The sequence below is a fragment of the Lactuca serriola genome, chromosome 2, assembly GCF_051521515.1.
Source record: "Lactuca serriola cultivar US96UC23 chromosome 2, Lser_US96UC23_V15, whole genome shotgun sequence".
Taxonomy (NCBI): Eukaryota; Viridiplantae; Streptophyta; class Magnoliopsida; order Asterales; family Asteraceae; genus Lactuca; species Lactuca serriola.
Window position 1 is genome coordinate 200,733,031 of NC_136409.1, and position 18,376 is coordinate 200,751,406.

General features: G+C 34.8%; 1 long non-coding RNA gene across 1 annotated transcript; it reads right to left on the minus strand.

The window, feature by feature from the left end:
• On the minus strand, window positions 1-1,128 carry LOC145088116 (uncharacterized). Its single transcript, XR_013700981.1, has 2 exons — window positions 519-1,128; window positions 1-363 (listed from the first exon to the last, which is right to left on the minus strand). It is a non-coding gene; the product is annotated as an uncharacterized LOC145088116 (long non-coding RNA).
• Window positions 1,129-18,376: the final 17,248 nt, after the last annotated feature.

Below are 18,376 nucleotides of genomic sequence, written 5' to 3' on the forward strand. Positions count from 1 at the left end.
TAGTTCCAAAGACACTGGAAGTGAATTAAATTTTTGTACATTGTGCGAATTAATGAAACCTGAATGCCTTATATACATACATACATTGTTGTTTAAATTACTCTGTTTGGAAACTAATTTAGTTCTTGATCATGTTTCAGGTAGATATCATCTCCATCTTCATGATTTCTGATTATTATTTTCGAAAAACATCCTTATTCAAATCCATTTGGCTCCAGCCAAGAATTGACAATCAGTCCATTTGCCTCAGAGTTGAAAGTTTTAACCCTTTCTTCTTCTTGGGGGTTTGTCTGATATTTTAGGGTGGATTGCACATTGTCTTGCTGTGCCCTTCACCTTTGCACGTGGCTTTCTTGTTTTTCTCTAAACCATGTTCGTACAGTAACGATAACCGAGGGAAACAATAAATTTGCATCAAGAATCCCATCATTTGAATGAAGAAAGTTTAGGTCAAAATCATCGAATCATGGATGAAATATCTTAGCCAAACATTATGTCGAAAGCAAGAGAATACATACCTGAATCCAGATGCTGAATTGATAATGATGAACACTTGAATAACATCTTTCCCTCTTCCCAGTTGAATCTTCGCTCACACACCGGCGTTTCTCGCTGCCGCACGCCGGTAAGAACAACTAAACAAGCTATACAACAATTCTACATATTATATATTACAAAATACACACAAAACTTTGGGTTTAGGCCCATTTAAATGATGGGCCGACCCAGTCGATGTAAAACTATAAGGCCCTTCTTCATCGAGCAAGATTCAAGATCACCAATCGATGATACTATTAAAAAAGAAAGAACAAATCAATCAGTTTGTACAAACGTTACTCTCGTCAAGAAACCAAAAAGAACTCGAAGAAAAAATTCACATCACACCAACTCACGAGACACCGCAAGAATACCATCATTCTTTCCCTCCGCCGCTTCCTCCTGGGTTGCTGCTACCCCAATCCGTCGTTAAATTTGGTTTTGTTGTTGTATATCTCTCTTTCCCTGTCGTTTTTCCCGAAGTAATATCGGAAGTGGTCTTTAACCTGTTCCGGTGTCCTTGTGATCACCCAGTTCCTCGAAATGATCTTCCACTCGCCTTTTCCGAACTCCTTCACCCCCTCAAGAAATTTCCTGAGAAATGATTAAAACCTAACATGATTTCCAATTTCCAAAGGATGCAATCAAATCAATTAAGCAATAAGCAAGAATTACCTGTGCTCTTCTGATGTCCATGGTTTCCTCTTCTTTTGAGATCCCTCTCTCGCCGATTCCTTATCATAATTCGGAAGTCAATCTCATTCACATCCATCATTAAGAGCTCAGAATGAACCCTTGCCTCCTCCAACGTCCTACCGGGGACGGCCTTGGCCACCTCATGCAACCTTCCCGGAGTACCCTCTGGAACATTCTTCAAAGCACTCTCAAACAGCTTGTCTTCTTCTGTGGTCCACGTTATCGCTGCATTCATCAGCAGAGTCTCTCGACGCACCTTTACTTCTTCAGCGCTTTTTCCGGGAAGCAATTCCGCGATCAACTTCCGCTTGTTCTCTGCGTCTTTGTTTCCAACGAGGGCGCTTTCAAAAATCTTGTCTTCATCTGCAGTCCATATCACGTTCGCCATTTTTTTTGTGCAAACAAATTGAGAAGTTACTGTTACAGATTTTGAGAGAGAGAAGAAGCGAAATTGTAACCAACTAATAAGGTAAAATCTTAAATTTGCCCTGGTTGTTAAGTGATGGTGCGAATCCAGTATTTGGAACCCCATCTTAAGCTTCCACGTGGCCACTCCATTGATGCCCCTGTTTTGGAATGGAAAGCGTAGGGAAGAGTAAAGCCTTCTTCTTTTCACTCCTAAATCCATCTTGATACTGTTTGTATTCCAAATTTGAGGTTAACAGATCTGGACTACTAGGACTTGCATTGGGGAGAGTAGATTTTCCATAGTAGCATGTTGTAATAGGAAAAAAATAGGAGTAGAATATGCTATAATGACTTAAGGTTGCAAAAATCGGGATTAATCGTTTGACGTTCTCCAACCGATTAGGATTAGGGTTGTTGGACGGAAATTAGGGATTAATCGGGTTTGGCGGTAGGGGTGTCAATTGATGACACGAGACGACAAAAATATACGACACAAAACGATATTGGGACGAAACTGAAATTCGGATTCGTGTTCGTGTCGTGTTCTTGTCAAGTGTAACAAACACGATGGCGTGTCATGTCATGTTCATGTTCTAAATTTGATATGAAATTGACACGATTTAGTAATTGTTTGTCGTGTTTTTCATGTTTGTCGTGTTATATATGATTAAGTATCAATTAAATAAATGTTTGAAGGCATGATGATTCCGACTATAGGGAAGCGGTCCTCCTCACGTGTTGCACTAGTATCAGCCTCGCAAGTTGACTCGCGTGCTTACCGTTATTGTTTCAAACATCGGCAACTACTGTGTAACGTCCCCATTTTCAACACATTTTTTTTTCATTTTTATTTACTCAAATATATCAGAGTATAATTACATTATGCAAAAAACATGATGTGAATGCACATGTGTAGAATCGAGCCTGACCCTTCTCACAATTCGAAGAAGTACCTAAAAACATTTATAATCAACTAGGTACGCACGAGGCTTAGTGAGTTTCCCAAAATATCATATACCACAATATATATACAATGCATACACATAATGACTCACGACTTTTCGTCGATCTACCAATAATACACATAATGGCCTTCAGCATAAAGCTGGTCCGTCCTTTGCCTTCAACATAAAACTGGTCCGTTCCTTGGCCTTCGGCATAAAGCTGGTCCGCCCGAGTATATTGGCCTTCAGCACGAAGTTGGTCCATCCTTAACTCCCCACATTATATATATATATATATATATATATATATATATATATATATATATATATATATATATATATAGGCTTAGGTTATTATATTCAAAGTAATTATTGTGTTATTGTATGCGTAAATGTGTGCCAACCATTTTACTTATTATAAGAAAGTGATTAATACATATTATTCAATTAAAGATAATTAAAAAAATACCATCTAATTTAACAAGAAGGGTATTTTAGTCAATTAACTTAAATTTAAAAAAGGAAAATTGCATATTTTAAGGAAAAATATATTCTATTAATTTTAAAAATCTGATTGTAAGGATGATAATTCTCTTAATTCGGATATTCTGATAAAATATGTTTATCACTATATTGAAAAATAAAAAAAAATGGTTGAACAATACAAGAATACACATTCTGGCATAATATATATTTTGATTTTATGAACTTCTTGAACAATAACAAAATTTTGGATACAAATTTTTTTTCATTACATTCTTAGAAAAGAAAATTGTTTATATAATATTCGATGATAATGTTACACTTATTAATAACAAAGAAACATGATATATAAATCATTATACCATAATATACTATTACATATAGTTTTTTTTTTCCTTATATTGTATATTATTCTGCTAGAATAATCCATTCTTTTTGAAAGATTGGTGGTCATTGTTCATCTTCATCCCATACAATGTTATCCATTCTTTTTGGAAGATTGGAATTCAAGATTCTATTCTGACAGAATCGGAATTCAAGATTCCATTCCAGTAGAATGTTGTAAGGTTCATATGTACCCTGTCTTGCTTCGATATCTCTCATTTCGTTCCCAACCAAGAAAACAAGAACATTCTTGCTTCGATGTCTCTCCACTTCTAATTAATATTGATACAATGTTGAATTTTAGGAAGATGGAACTCACAGATTCAACAAAATCATCAGCAATACCAACAAGAATGCCATCCACTTCAGGATCCAGTCTTTCACCTGGATCAATCTGTCCATTACAGATACCCAAAAAAGTATTTTCAAAAGTTTCAATTGTTATAACTTATATTATGTAGCACTTCATATGAAAGAAATTGATGAAAGGTGCTTACTTGAGCAACGATCTCATGGATGCTTCTTTTGCTTATAATCCTATTACAAAGCTCTTGAAAATTCCGCAGATAAGATGATCACAACTTGACATCATCATTAATGATCAATCTAATGCATTTATATGTATCATGCATGTTATGTAGCATTACAATTTGATATTAGAACATGAGAGACAAAAATACTAACTTGTGATGAAGTCTGATTATTAGCACCTCTCTATGGTCTAAGAGAAGATTACCGAGGTCTCTGTGGATATGAGGCAGGAACTCCACTTGGTCGTAGTGAAGAATTGGAACCAAGAGATCCCATCATTCCTACTCCCTGCATTCCACATATTGATTGCCTCACCTTAAATATAAAAACAGATTTTAATGTTAGAGACAAAAAAACTGTGATAGTGAAATTAGGGTAGAACGAAATTGGCATACCTGTGGAGTGCTAGTACTGGTTTCATATTCTGGCATACTAACAGAACCAGGATGGTCTAATCCTCTATGAAACTGTGGACCAAACGAAGATGGAGTCAATAACGAAAATGAAGTGGGAGGCTGCGGAGAAGGACCACGTGTAGGAACTCCTATGGCCATCCCGCTCCTCTGCATCGGTGGGATTGAATTTAACGAGGAAGAAGGGATTGAAGAATGATTGGTTATGGAAGAAAATTGAGAGAAAGGAGAAAGAATTGTCACCGGAGGCGCTCACTCCCTGCAATCCCTCTATGAAACTGTGAACCAAACGAAGATGGAGTCAATGACGAAAACGAAGTGGGAGGCTGCGGAGAAGGACCATGTGCAGGAACTCCTAGGGCCATCCCGCCCCTCTGCTTCGATGGGATTGAAGTTAACGAGGAAGAAGGTCGATGTTTTCTATCTAAGGTTTTAAAGGGGTAAATGTAAACGATTTTGCCTAAATTAAAGGGTTTATGGTTTGAATAATTAATTACCAAAATTAATTAAAAGCTAAGATTACAATTTTACCCTTATCTAGGTTTTTAAATTGATTGGTCCACATTTATGCATACAATAACACAATAATTACTTTAAACACTCGAACCTATCTCTCTCTCTCTCTCTAGCAGACAAATAGTCCAACATTATAGGCACCTAACTAAAGTTGTCTAATTGCCTAATCGCATACTATAGGCAACTATATCCTAACATGCAGAGGATACATATAAAGTGAGAACCCTCACCTGAAAAATTACTTAGACAAGTATCAGCTATCCTTCGGATGATCCAACTGGTGGGTAACACATCTATCTAATATTAACCTATAATACTATAACTTATTAATATCTATGGCAATTTGGTAGAAGTTAGATTCTTTATTAATTCTAAATATACTTTTGTGACGATCAAATAAGGATCAGCCAGGTAGGATAATTGGGAGGTAGGACCATTTCGACATATAGTTTTTCTAAAATCCAACAACCAAGCCAACATGCCCATTCTAAACACCTCTTCCATAAGTAAACCAAACGGAATATTTAACTGGAATTAATGAATAATCTGGTACTTATAGGTTCCTAATAACAACTATAAACATAATCTAGTACTTGTGTGTGTGTGTGCGCACGTGTATGTGTGTGTTCAAATAACTATGAATGACAAAGCAGGATATATGATTTCTTATTCTTAAATGTCAAAGTTTATGTTGTCATGATTTTACGCAAAGTCTTATGAATGTCTTCAAGTTATTGAAGTTTATGTTTAAGTATATGCATATCATGACACTTGTGTGTGATCGACTTGCATAAAATAAAGTGGTGATGTTGTGTATATTATATGTAAGGTAATGATGTATACATTAAATTTGAATTAGGTATTAGCTCAAGATTTTATAGACACATGATGTCCCAAGAACGGGACAAAGAATGAGATAAGCAAGACTCGCATGGGGTGGTACATCCCCTTTCGGTGAAGTAGATGTATGATTATTATGATGTCATGATATGTTTGTTCTTCATATTATGGTAGTTTTATTGAGTGTCACTATTAGTGAACAATTCCATCATTTAAGGACCAATGATGCAATACATAATTGTAAGCTCAAAGAATCTATAAAGCAACAATGTGGGATGTCATGTAAGCTTATGCATTGGAATGTGATCACTCTTTCCATATTTTTCATATTACATGAATTTTTATTAAAATAAAATATTTTATTATCTTATTTTGATATTATATTGAGTCTAAAACTCATGTAGTTCATGAGACATTATTGTATTATGTATTCAGTTTTTAATGTTGTGTATCTCAGGTTCAGGTGCAAATAACTAGAATTGATCGTCCTTAGAGTATGAGCTTTTGGATGATTAGAAGATGTACTTTTGACATTTAGATGAAGTGAAGCTTATATAATTTGGACTTAGTTTTATAATATGGTTGCTTAACTATGGTTTACTATGACATGAAGTCGTACCCCCTAAGTTTACTAACACTTTTGGAAAGGATTTTATGAGACCAAATTTTCCCAAGTTAAGACTTTAAATCATAACAATTTTAAAATTAATACATTTGAAATGTATATATGATCATATTTACTTTTAACATTTAGATGAAGTGATGCTCATATACTTTGGACTTATTTTTATAATTTGGTTGCTTCACTATGGTTTACGATGACTTTAAGTCGTAACCCCTAAGTTTACTAACACTTTTGGAAATGATTTTATGGGACCAAAATTTGTAAGTTATGACTTTAAATCGTAACGGTTTTAAAATTGTTATATTTGAACTATATATACGATCATATGTTACATATACATATATTATAAGTTTTTGATGATGACGCTTGGTTTAAAAACGCACCTACCATGAGCTTGTGCCTTATGAATTGGGTTTGCAAATCATTTTGTGACTGTTTGGTATTTGTATCTGCCGATGATATACTTAGCTACTCCACATCTAAGGATAAACATGAGAGACAATTGGGAAAAGTACTTGATGTACTCCAAGAATAAAAGGCGGAAAATAAATATCGTGAAATACTAAAGTGTTTAGTATTTTGGTAAAAATATGTTAAGTAAAATTTGGGACCAAACATTATGTCCTATAAACTTTAGATCATATAAGTGGTCCATGCTTTGGAAATTGTGTCCCAATTTTAGGGATGTAATAGACCTAAAACAAGGTCTGTAGTCTAATATGTTTGTAGAACATGCCCTCTAGTATGATAATCATATAAGTGATAGGAGTTTTGGAGCGTCTTAGGTTGTATGTGGCATTAGGATGCAGTAAAGTGCGACACATATTTTCGAGAACGTATGTAAGTCAATATCTTAATGTATATCGAATTACACCATCCATTGGTGATATGTAATGAAACTAAGCAAGATTTAAAATATACTAAAGGAAATATACACAATCCAAAATGTGATCATTGTTTCACTTTTTCATTTTTTGAGATGACTATCTGAAAAAACAATAGATATAGATTTTTTCCAACATCAAAAACTCTTGTATCATTAGAGGACAAAAATTCATAAGGTTTTCATGTACATACAATAGACACCTCACAAAAAATCACTCAGAACATAACACTCATCAATGATCAAGAATGAAATACAAGATGAAAGCATAAACCCTAATCGCCTGAACTGAAATGAGAGAGATAAGAAGACAATGAGCTCTTAAAACAACTTGTATAAAATGAATCTGATCAAAACATATCTCATCTCCATCAACTTATATATCATGGATCAAACTGATCTAGATCCATGTATAAACCCCAACAACATTGCGAAAATACACTTCGGTCCCTGAACTTTGATAAACTATCATCCGAATACAAAAAGACAAAGGAAATACCAAAACAATCCCATCTCTTTATAAAACAAAATTTTAGTTTGAAAATAATTTTTTTTTAATTTTAACATCCCCTCTGAAACTAACCATTTTGAAGACAATTTATTTCAGAGAAAAAGGTTCAAACAAACAAAATTTTTCACACAGAATCTCATGCTGAGAAGAAACGAAAGACTTAGTGAGAATATCTACAACTTGATTAAAAGAATTAGTTTTAACTAGTTTAATAACACCTTTTGAAAAATTTCCCCTTTATAAAATGAACATCAATTTCAAAGTGTTTGGTCTTATCATGAAAAACTAAATTTAAAGCTATTTTAATTGCAGACTCATTGCCACAAATATTTACTGGAACAACATTTTTTAAATCCAAATCACATAAAAAATTCAAAACCGAAATTAACTCACAAGACATAGAACCAAGAGCCCTATATTCAGACTTTGTAGATGAACGAGAAATGGTAGATTGTTTCTTACTTCTTTAGGAAACGGGAGAATTACCAAAAATAAACAACATAAGTACATAACCACTAATAAACTTTCTAAAAAACAATATTTTAGCCCAATCTACATCTGAATATCCTCTTAAAAGAAGAGAATCAAACCTAGATTTCAAATATGATACTCCCATACCGGGATTCAGTTTGAGATACCTTAACAACCTTAAAGCAATTCGCAAATGAAACTTATTTGGTTTTTGCATGTATTGACTTAAAACTTGAACATAATATGCAATGTCAGGTCTAGTAACAATCAGATAAATGAGTTTTCCAATAAGATTTTGAAAATCTGTTATGTTTTCAAGCAAATCACCATTTTGATCACTAATAACCAAATTTGACTCAAGAGGAGTCTTAACAGGTTTACAACCTAACATTCCAAACTCATGAAGTAACTCTAAACAATATTTCTTTGAGAAAGACAAACCCCATTTGGAACTTCTACAACTTCTATCCCCAAAAATTATTTAAGTTTTTCTAATTATTTTATAAGAAACTAAGATTTGAGAAACTCTTTTACCTTACTAATTTCAACCTCACAATTATCAGTCAACACAATGTCATCAACATAAACAAATAGAATTATAACAGAACTTTTATCATTTTTTACAAACATAGAATAATCACTTAGAATTTGTTTAAAACCAAAACTTACCAAAGAATCACACAACTTTTCATTCCACTTACGTGGAGCCTGCTTTAAACCATACAAAGAATTCAACAATTTACAAACTCTATTATCGCTTTTACTATGATAACCAGGAAGTAAAACCATATACACATCTTCTTCAAGTGAACCATAAAGAAAAGTGTTATTAATATCAAACTGATACAAGATCCAACCAAAATTAATAGCTAAAGTAATCACAGTACGAACTGTAACAATTTTGGCTACATGAGCAAATGTCTCCTCATAGTAAATCCGTTCTCTTTGAGTGTAGCATTTGGCTACAAGACGAGCTTTATATCTTTCTATTTACCCATTAGCTTTATATTTAATTTTATAAATCCACGGACAACCAATGAGTTTTCTGTTTTTAAGTAATTAAGTTATTATCCAAGTGTTATTCCTATAAAGAGCCGCCATATCTTGATTCATAGTCTTAACCCATTCAAGATTAAAAAGAGGTTTCATAATAATATTAAGGTTCTACAATTTTATCTAAGATGGAAATAAAACATTTGCTTTCGGCTGACAAAGAAGAATAGTTAAGAGTTTTTTCAATTCCATATTTATATTTACCTTCTATAAAATAATCATTAAATCTAGAGGGAAGACAAGACTCTCACCTAGTGCGACCGATTGAAAGAGAATCAAGGGGCTTAGAATTAGACTGACTAGTTTCTTCAAGCATAACAGGAGAATCAAGACCAGACCCAACAGAGAAAGGCATAGAGGACTCCCCAGAACCAAATAAAGTATCTGAACTATCATGAGTAGTATCTTTTCTATTTACGTTGAGAGGAGAACTAGCACCATCTAACCGATGATCCAATCTCTTACTACTATTAAAAGAACTATCATTAATATATGTTTAAGACTAAACAAGCTCATAATAGGAAAACATATCAACCTCACAAGAGTTTTCGTTACTCTTACCAAAAATAGGGCTTTTCATTTTGAAAGGAAAGACAGTGTCATAAAATTTGACATCCCTGGAAATAAAAATAGAATTTGAGTCAAGACTTAAAACTTTATACCCTTTCTTTTCCAAAGAATATCAAAAAACACACTTTTCATCTTTAGCAGAAAACTTATCACTATTATTCAAATTTTTAGAAGAACACAAACATCCAAAAACACGAAGATTATCAAAGTTGGTACACTTTTTATAAACTAGCTCATAAGGAGATAGACCTTTTAAGACTGAAGAAGGAATCCTAATAATTAGAAAAACTGAGGTAAGAGTAACATTACCCCAGTATTTCAAAGGAAATCATGGTTGAAAAATAAGATACCTTGAAACATTTAAAATGTGTTTGTGTTTTCTCTCCACAACACCATTTTGTTATGGAGTGTAAACATAAGAGGTCTGATGAATAATTCCATTATCTTCACTAAAAAAATTTACACGAAAATTTGAAAACTCAATCCCATTTTCAGTCTTTATAGTTTTAATGTTAACTTGAATTGATTTTTTAACATTTTAACAAAGGTGACATAACTTGGATAAACTTCTTTAGATTTAAGAAGAAAGACTTATGTACCTCTAGTGAAGTCATCAGCTATAGTCAAGAAAAATCTATAACCACATACACACTCTATACGATATGGTCCCCACACATCAAGGTGAATGAGTTCCCCTAAAAACTTGGTAATATGTTGACTATTATGAAAAATGTATTTAGTTTGTTTTACTTTATGACACACTTCATAGGGGGAGGGGGCAAAGAACCATTGTTAAAGTTAAGTTTATTTTTAAGCGCATTCAAGGCTTGATCAGCAGGATGACAAAGGTTGTTGTGCCATGTGAATTTAGAAACACAACAAGAATTTTTAGAAATAGAGGACTTATTACATAAATAAATGAGATAAAGATAATAAAGTTGTCCAAACTGATTACCGGTCTCCACCCTCCCCTTGGATTGTGAATCCTGAATGTAACAATTGTGTTCATTAAAAACCACTTCATGTTTACTATCTTTACACAGTTTATATTAAAATCGGGGACACCAAAAACATCAAATAAAGTTAGGGAATTTGATAATTGCAAGTTCCTAATTTTATTGATTTCAGTAGAAGATCCAATTGGGTGGCTGGCCCTTAGGTTCAACTTTGAAACATCAACATAATCATGAAGAAAAGACTCATAACCATTCATATGTTGACTAACTCCAGAGTCAACGACCCATTTAGAAAACTTGGTATTAAGAAAGGAATTAAATGAAATACCTACCATATTGGCACTTGCAGTTGCTTCATCCAATCCTTGCTTATTATCACCAATAAGTTTAAGAAACTTAATATAATGTTCACTTGTAAGATAATGATAATTAGATAGACTATCATTATCTCTAGACCTTGAAAACTCATAATTGCAACCAATAATAGAGTTACCAAATTTTGTTATTTACTGTTGGATTCAGACCTTGGTTTGTACTATTTAGGATATCCAATTATTTTAAAACATTTTTCTATTGAATGACCTTTTAGGCCATTATTCTTACATTGAGGAATTTGACCCTTAGGTTTATACTTCTCTTGATCAACAAATTTAGATACAAAAGCGAAAGACAAAGTTTTGTTACTAGAACTTAACAAATTTGACCCATGTTTTCTATTAAACTCTTCACAAACACTAAAGAAAAAGCAATTTTAACAGAAGGAAGAGGTTCCATTAACAAAATCTGACTTTTAACATGATTGTAAGACTCATATAATCCACTCAAGAATTGCATTAACTTCATTAACTCGGAATGATTGTTAAGACTACGAGAAGCTTCATAGGTACAATCAGTTAGATTAGTTAACCCATCAAAGTCTTTCCAATAGGAATCAAGTTTATTAAAATAACTAGACAATGACAAACTACATTGAGTATGAGAATTATTTTGTTGATGCACATTGAAAATGACAGACCCATCAGCCTTATGATAAGTATCAAACAATTCAGCCTATATTTTTTGATCACTTTCAAAACAAGCATGATTAGCAAAATATTTTCCGTAATAGATCCAAGAATCCATGAACAAGTAACAACATTTGCACATTTCCATTTAGATTCTATTAAAGGATCATTATTAGGTTTGGGCACAATTCCATCAGTAAAGCCTGGCTTATTACGAGCTTTTAAGGCCCTAATCATGGAGCTACGCCATACCCTATAATTTTCAGTGACTAACAATTTGAAGTTATCACACTAGTAAAAACATTATCAGAAGGATGAACATAGAGATGATCATCAACATTAATAAGAGACTCATTCTTGCTACCACTAGAAGACTTATCTGGACCGGCCATAATAACAGAGAATCAAGCAAACAAGTAACACACAAAACAGACAACTACAATGACTTATGTCTAGAAGAGGACCATGGTATGTTGGGGTCCAGGACAAGGACAGTCAAGACAGAGTCGACAAAAAAACAAAAACAAATAAAACAAATAGAACAAATCAACAGTTAACTGGTGTACTCAAGACAACCAGGATCTCCAACATCTACAACTAACTACAAGAGATAGAAAGGAACTAATACGCTCACAGAGGTCCTATTAGCCACTTTCGTGGTGCAAATTTCTCAAAAGACGATTCGACTCCCATTAATTCCGTTCCCTCTAGAGTTAATTGGTGACAAAATCTGATCTTTAGAGAGTTATTTCAGAATATGATGGGGATTGGCTGATCGAACAAACACCAAAGTGATTCACCTGAAGAAACACGATATCTGGTAACGACAAAGAACTCCAAAGGATCTGCAATAGCACACAAGTAATCGTGGTAACCAAGTTCTTAACATAGAAGGAAAGAAACGAAGTTTCGTTGTAAGGAAATCAAAAAGAAAACCCTAGATCTTCACAGCTTACATCAAGAGTTGTATAACAACCCTAAATCAACTAAAACTATGAAGATGCCAAGGAAAACTAAATCTATAACAGAAAAAACAAATAAGAGTCGATTGTACCTCTTGAGAAGTACGATCAAAGCACAGTTGATGATCAAGAAAACGAATCGAAGCCCAATGTCTCTGATACCATGAAAAAATAATACACTTAGATTTTTTCCAACATCAACGACTCTTATATAATTAGAGGATAAAGAGTCAGAAGGTTTTCATGTACATACAACAAAAACCTCACTACAAAATCACTCAGAACATAACACTCATACTAATCTAACAATGATCAAGAATGAAATACAAGATCAAAGCATAAATCCTAATCGTCTGAAGTAAAACGAGAGAGAAAGAGAGAAAGGGGGAGAGAGAGAAGAAAAAAAAGAAGAAGAATAAGAAAAATAAGACTAAGAGCTCTCAAAACAACTTGTACAAAATGAATCTAATTGCAAAATATTTCAGCTCCATTAACTTATATATATCAGGGGTCAAACTGATCCAAAGATCCGTGTATAAACCCGAACAACATTGAAAAAATACACTTCAGTCCCTAAACTTTGATAAACTATCATATGAATACAAAAAGACAAAGAAAAATGCGAAAACAATCCCAACTCTTTATAAAACAAAATGTTAGTTTGAAAATAAAATAGTTATTAATTTTAACACTATAAGAGAGGGTAAAAACACTTATCGATCAAGAGACAAATCATTTAAGAACATGTGTTGATGGTTCAAATTGTCAATAATATTACGTGAACTTAGAAAATCGACTATTGATATGAAGATGATATGTTGATTATGATGGGTTTTAGGCAAAACAAATAAACTAGAAAACAATTCCTAAGTTCACATGCAACCTACTTTGGATCTATGTTTTATCTATTGAACATACAACTTTGAATTGCAAAACAAGAACCCTAGAGGAGAGAGGCTATAATCGAAATTTACAAACTAGGGTTTAGTAATTACATACCTTTCAATTGTTATAGTAAACAATTGATGATTCCCTTGATCTTGATCTTGATCTTGATCTTGATCTTGATCTTCTTGGAAGCTTAGCACCACAAGTGTAATGCCTCTAATGGAATCACACCCAAACTAGCAAGAAGGAAAGTAGGGGAGAGAGGGGAGAGGGAGTATGAAAAATTTTGGCCCTTAGGGTTTCTTCAAAAGAAAAGAGTGACCAAAACATGAACCAGGAGGCTCCTTATATAGCTGAGGGATCTAGGGTTTAGGGGAAACCCTAGTTATCCTTTGCTTAGGGCCTAAGCAAACCCAAGGGCCTTATCCAAGCCCCTATGGACGAAATTATTAGGGTTTCCCCTAAAGATTTCGTCCACCCTTATCCAAGGGGGTTCTAGAGCCTTCCACTCAACTATTAGATAATTGCAAACTAGTCCCTGCACCTTATAATTAATTCTTTTAACCCCAAAATTAATTCTAATTAATTTCTGGCTAACAATTAATTAAACAAAATGATTTCTTATTAATATATTAATCTTTTAACATATTAATAAATTCATTTATATTAATTTATTAATCTTATAATAAATTAATATCTTTCATTTCATAATTTCCTTGTCTGGTTGCTAGGTTTGAGGGCAACCCAAAAGGACTGTGTTGTTATCAATTCAAGTACATACCAATTATAGTTATGGGCTTAGACACCTAATCCAACAGTCTCCCACTTGGATAAGTCTGTAACTATAATTGCTAGTATGCCTTCTAAATTTGACCAGCAAATTGTAGCTTCCAAAAAGCTGCTGCCGAACTCTGACCCAGTCAGTTACGTGTCCTAAGATAAGTGATCAAATAATCCTTCGTTCTGCTAGATATCCCTAGACAAAAGACATGGAATGCAATCAACCTCTTTGTCCAGAATCTATGTTTCCCGATTCCTGATTTGTGATGATGTAGGACTTGTAATTGAACACATCAATTTAGTCCTGGCTGGGCCCAGCACACAAGTCAACACCAAATCATCGAGGGGCCCACAGATATCGCTTTTCCCGTTAGGACAAAAGGAACGAATAAACATCGACTCATATGCTTGTATCTTTTACTCATCAAACCATACATGATAATACGTTTTATAACACCAAGTTACTGATGCGTTTTCGTATCACCAATGCATAGCCGACTTGCAAATCACAACTCATATATCTCTGTTTCAAGATTATAAGATATTATCGTCTCATTATTACTCGTGATGAATTCCATGAAGTAATACTCTGAGCGAGGGTTTATCCAATACTCAAATCTCAATTTCTGAGTACTCATGAACGTTGCAGCAAATACATTGCCATGTCTATCCTTAGACAATCTACAATCCAGTTCATGACAGTCTTGATTCACTACTTACTTCCAAAAGTACGGGCGACTGTGGAGTTTGAATAATCTTATTATTCGGGAAGTAAAACATGCAAAAATGAAACACAATAATAAACAATTGACAAAAGGTAGAACCCAAACTTATAAATAATACTTTATTATTTAATCACCAAAAGTCAATTACATTTACTTTGTTACAAGTTTCAGAAAACTAATCTAACTACTAAAACTAATATCATCTTTCAGTCCTATGCTCCGAGCATGCTGAATATGCTTAGCCCTACTCAGACCCTTTGTGAGGGGATCTGCTGGGTTATCTTCAGATGACACCCTCTTCACTATAAGATGGCCTTCTTCTACTCTATGTCTGATGAAATGGTACTTTCTGTCGATATGTCTGGTTTTACCATGATCTCTCGGTTCCTTTGTCAAGGCAACCGCTCTTTCATTATCACAGAACAGTTCCATAGGCTCCTGGATGGTTGGAACAACTCCGAGATCCCCGATGAAGTTCCTCAACTAAGCTGCTTCTTTCGACGCTTCACTTGCTGCTATGTACTCTGATTCACAAGTAGAATCAGCCACCGTATCTTGCTTGGAACTCTTCCAAGTAACTGCTCCTCCATTTAATAAGAATACCCAGCCTGACTGAGAACGGAAGTTATCTCTATCCGTTTGAAAGCTGGCATCACTGTAACCTTCTACTCTCAAAGTATCATTGCCACCAAGTACAAGGACCCAGTCCTTCGTTCTTTGCAAATACTTGAGTATATTCTTCACGGCTATCCAATGAGCTCTACTTGGGTTTCCCTGATAGCGACTGACCATGCTCAAAGCAAATGCCACATCAGGGCGAGTACATGTCATAGCGTACATGATCGATCCGACAGCGGAAGCATAAGGTACACGACTCGTGTCATCTATTTCCTCATCTGTACTCGGGCATTGAGTCTTACTCAATTTGGTATTGCTCTGGATAGGTAGCTCTCCCTTCTTGGAATTTTCCATACTAAACCTCTTTAGTACCTTATCCAAGTATGTGCTCTGACTAAGTCCAATTAGTCTCTTCTTTCTATCTCTCAATATTCTAATCCCAAGAATATAGGCGGCTTCTCCTAGGTCTTTCATGGCAAAACACTTTCCAAGCCAAGACTTAACTTCATTCAAGGTTGGAACGTCGTTACCAATGAGTAATATGTCATCGACATATAACACCAGAAAAGTTACTATACTCCCACTAGCCTTGATATACACACAAAACTCATCTTCACTTCTAGAGAATCCAAACTCTTTGACTTTCTCATGGAAGCAAAGATTCCAGCTGCGAGATGCTTGTTTCAATCCATAGATGGATTTCTCAAGCTTGCACACTCTATTGGGAAACTTTGCATCAACAAAACCCTCTGGCTGACTCATGTAAACATCTTCAGCCAACTTCCCATTAAGGAAGGCAGTCTTGACATCCATCTGCCAGATTTCATAGTCATGAAAGGCAGCTATGGCGAGCAATATCCTAATAGATTTAATCTTAGCTACTGGAGAAAAAGTCTCATCATAGTCAACCCCTGGGGTTTGAGTGAAACCTTTTGCAACCAGTCGAGCCTTGAATGTATGCACATTCCCATCCATGTCTGTCTTCTTCTTAAAGATCCATTTGCACCCAACTGTCTTACGACCTGGTGCACTATCAACCAAATTCCAAACTTGGTTGTCATACATGGACTTAATCTCGCTATCCATTGCCTCTTTCCACTTGGAAGCCTCTGGGCCTACCATTGCTTCCTTATAAGTGACTGGTTCATCTAAGTTTACCAATGTTCTGTCACTTATGAATGTGTCACCATCTGAAGTAATATGAAAACCATACAACTCAGGTGGCACACTCACCCTAGTGGATCTTCGAAGAGGTAATGATTTATCAACTGGTTCAACAGGAACTATTTCCTCTGGTTGAGTGCTAGTGTCATCTAAGGTTCCTTCATTGGTTGACTCTTGAATCTCTTCAAGGTCAATGGTACTCCCACTGTCCTCTTTGAATATGAGCTCTCTTTCCAGAAAGACTCCTCTTCGAGCTACAAACACCACGTTTTCACTAGGTCTGTAGAACAAATATCCAAAAGACTACTTTGGGTAACCAATGAAAACACATTTCTCACTTCTAGCTGCTAGCTTGTCGTGAGTCTATCGTCTTACGAAAGCTTCACAACCCCAGACTTTAATATGTGCTAACGAGGGAACTTTCCATGTCCACATTTCGTGAGGTGTTTTGGCAACCTTCTTTGTAGGGACAAGATTGAGGATGTGGGCGGCTGTCTCTAAGGCATACCCCCAGAAGTGAATAGGAAGCGAGGCACGACTCATCATAGAACGAACCATGTCTAACAAGGTTCGATTATGCCTCTTAGCTACACCATTTAACTGTGGTGTCCTAGGAGGAGTCAATTGTGAGACTATCCCACATTCTTTCAGATAGTCGTTGAACTCGGTACTAAGATACTCCCCGCCTCTATCGGATCTAAGTATCTTGATCTTTCTGCCCAATTGATTTTCGACTTCATGCTTAAACTCTTTGAACTTTTCAAAGGTTTCAGACTTATGTTTGATCAAGTAGATGTAACCATATCTGCTATAATCGTCAGTGAAAGTCACATATAATCGATTAGCATCCCTTGTGGTTGATCTGAAGGGCCCACACACATCTGTGTGTATGAGATCCAACAGACCTTCACCTCTTTCACAAGACCCTGTGAATGGTGATTTTGTTATCTTTCCCAAAAGACAAGATTCACACATATCATCTGATTTTAGGTCAAATGATTCCAACACTCCATCCTTTTGGAGTTGGGCTATGCGTTTCTTGTTAATGTGTCCAAGACGACAATGCCACAAGCATGCCTTGTCTACGCTATTAGACAAGTCAATATTAAGTACACTATTTCCTAAGTTATCAACACAAGTCACTGTTTCATACACACCATCACAAGGTAAAGCTTCAAACACAAAAACACCATTCTTATAAACAAAAATTGAACCATTCAAATCATTAAAAGAATATTTAAAACCTTGTCTGAACAATGCATGAAGTGAAATAATGTTTTTCGTCATCTCAGACGAATAGCAACAATTTATTAAGTCTAATCTAACATCATTACTAAGCAATAGTTGATAAACTCTGATCTTGGTCACTGGTGAAGACTTTCTGTTCCCCATGATCAAGTTTATCCTCCCATGC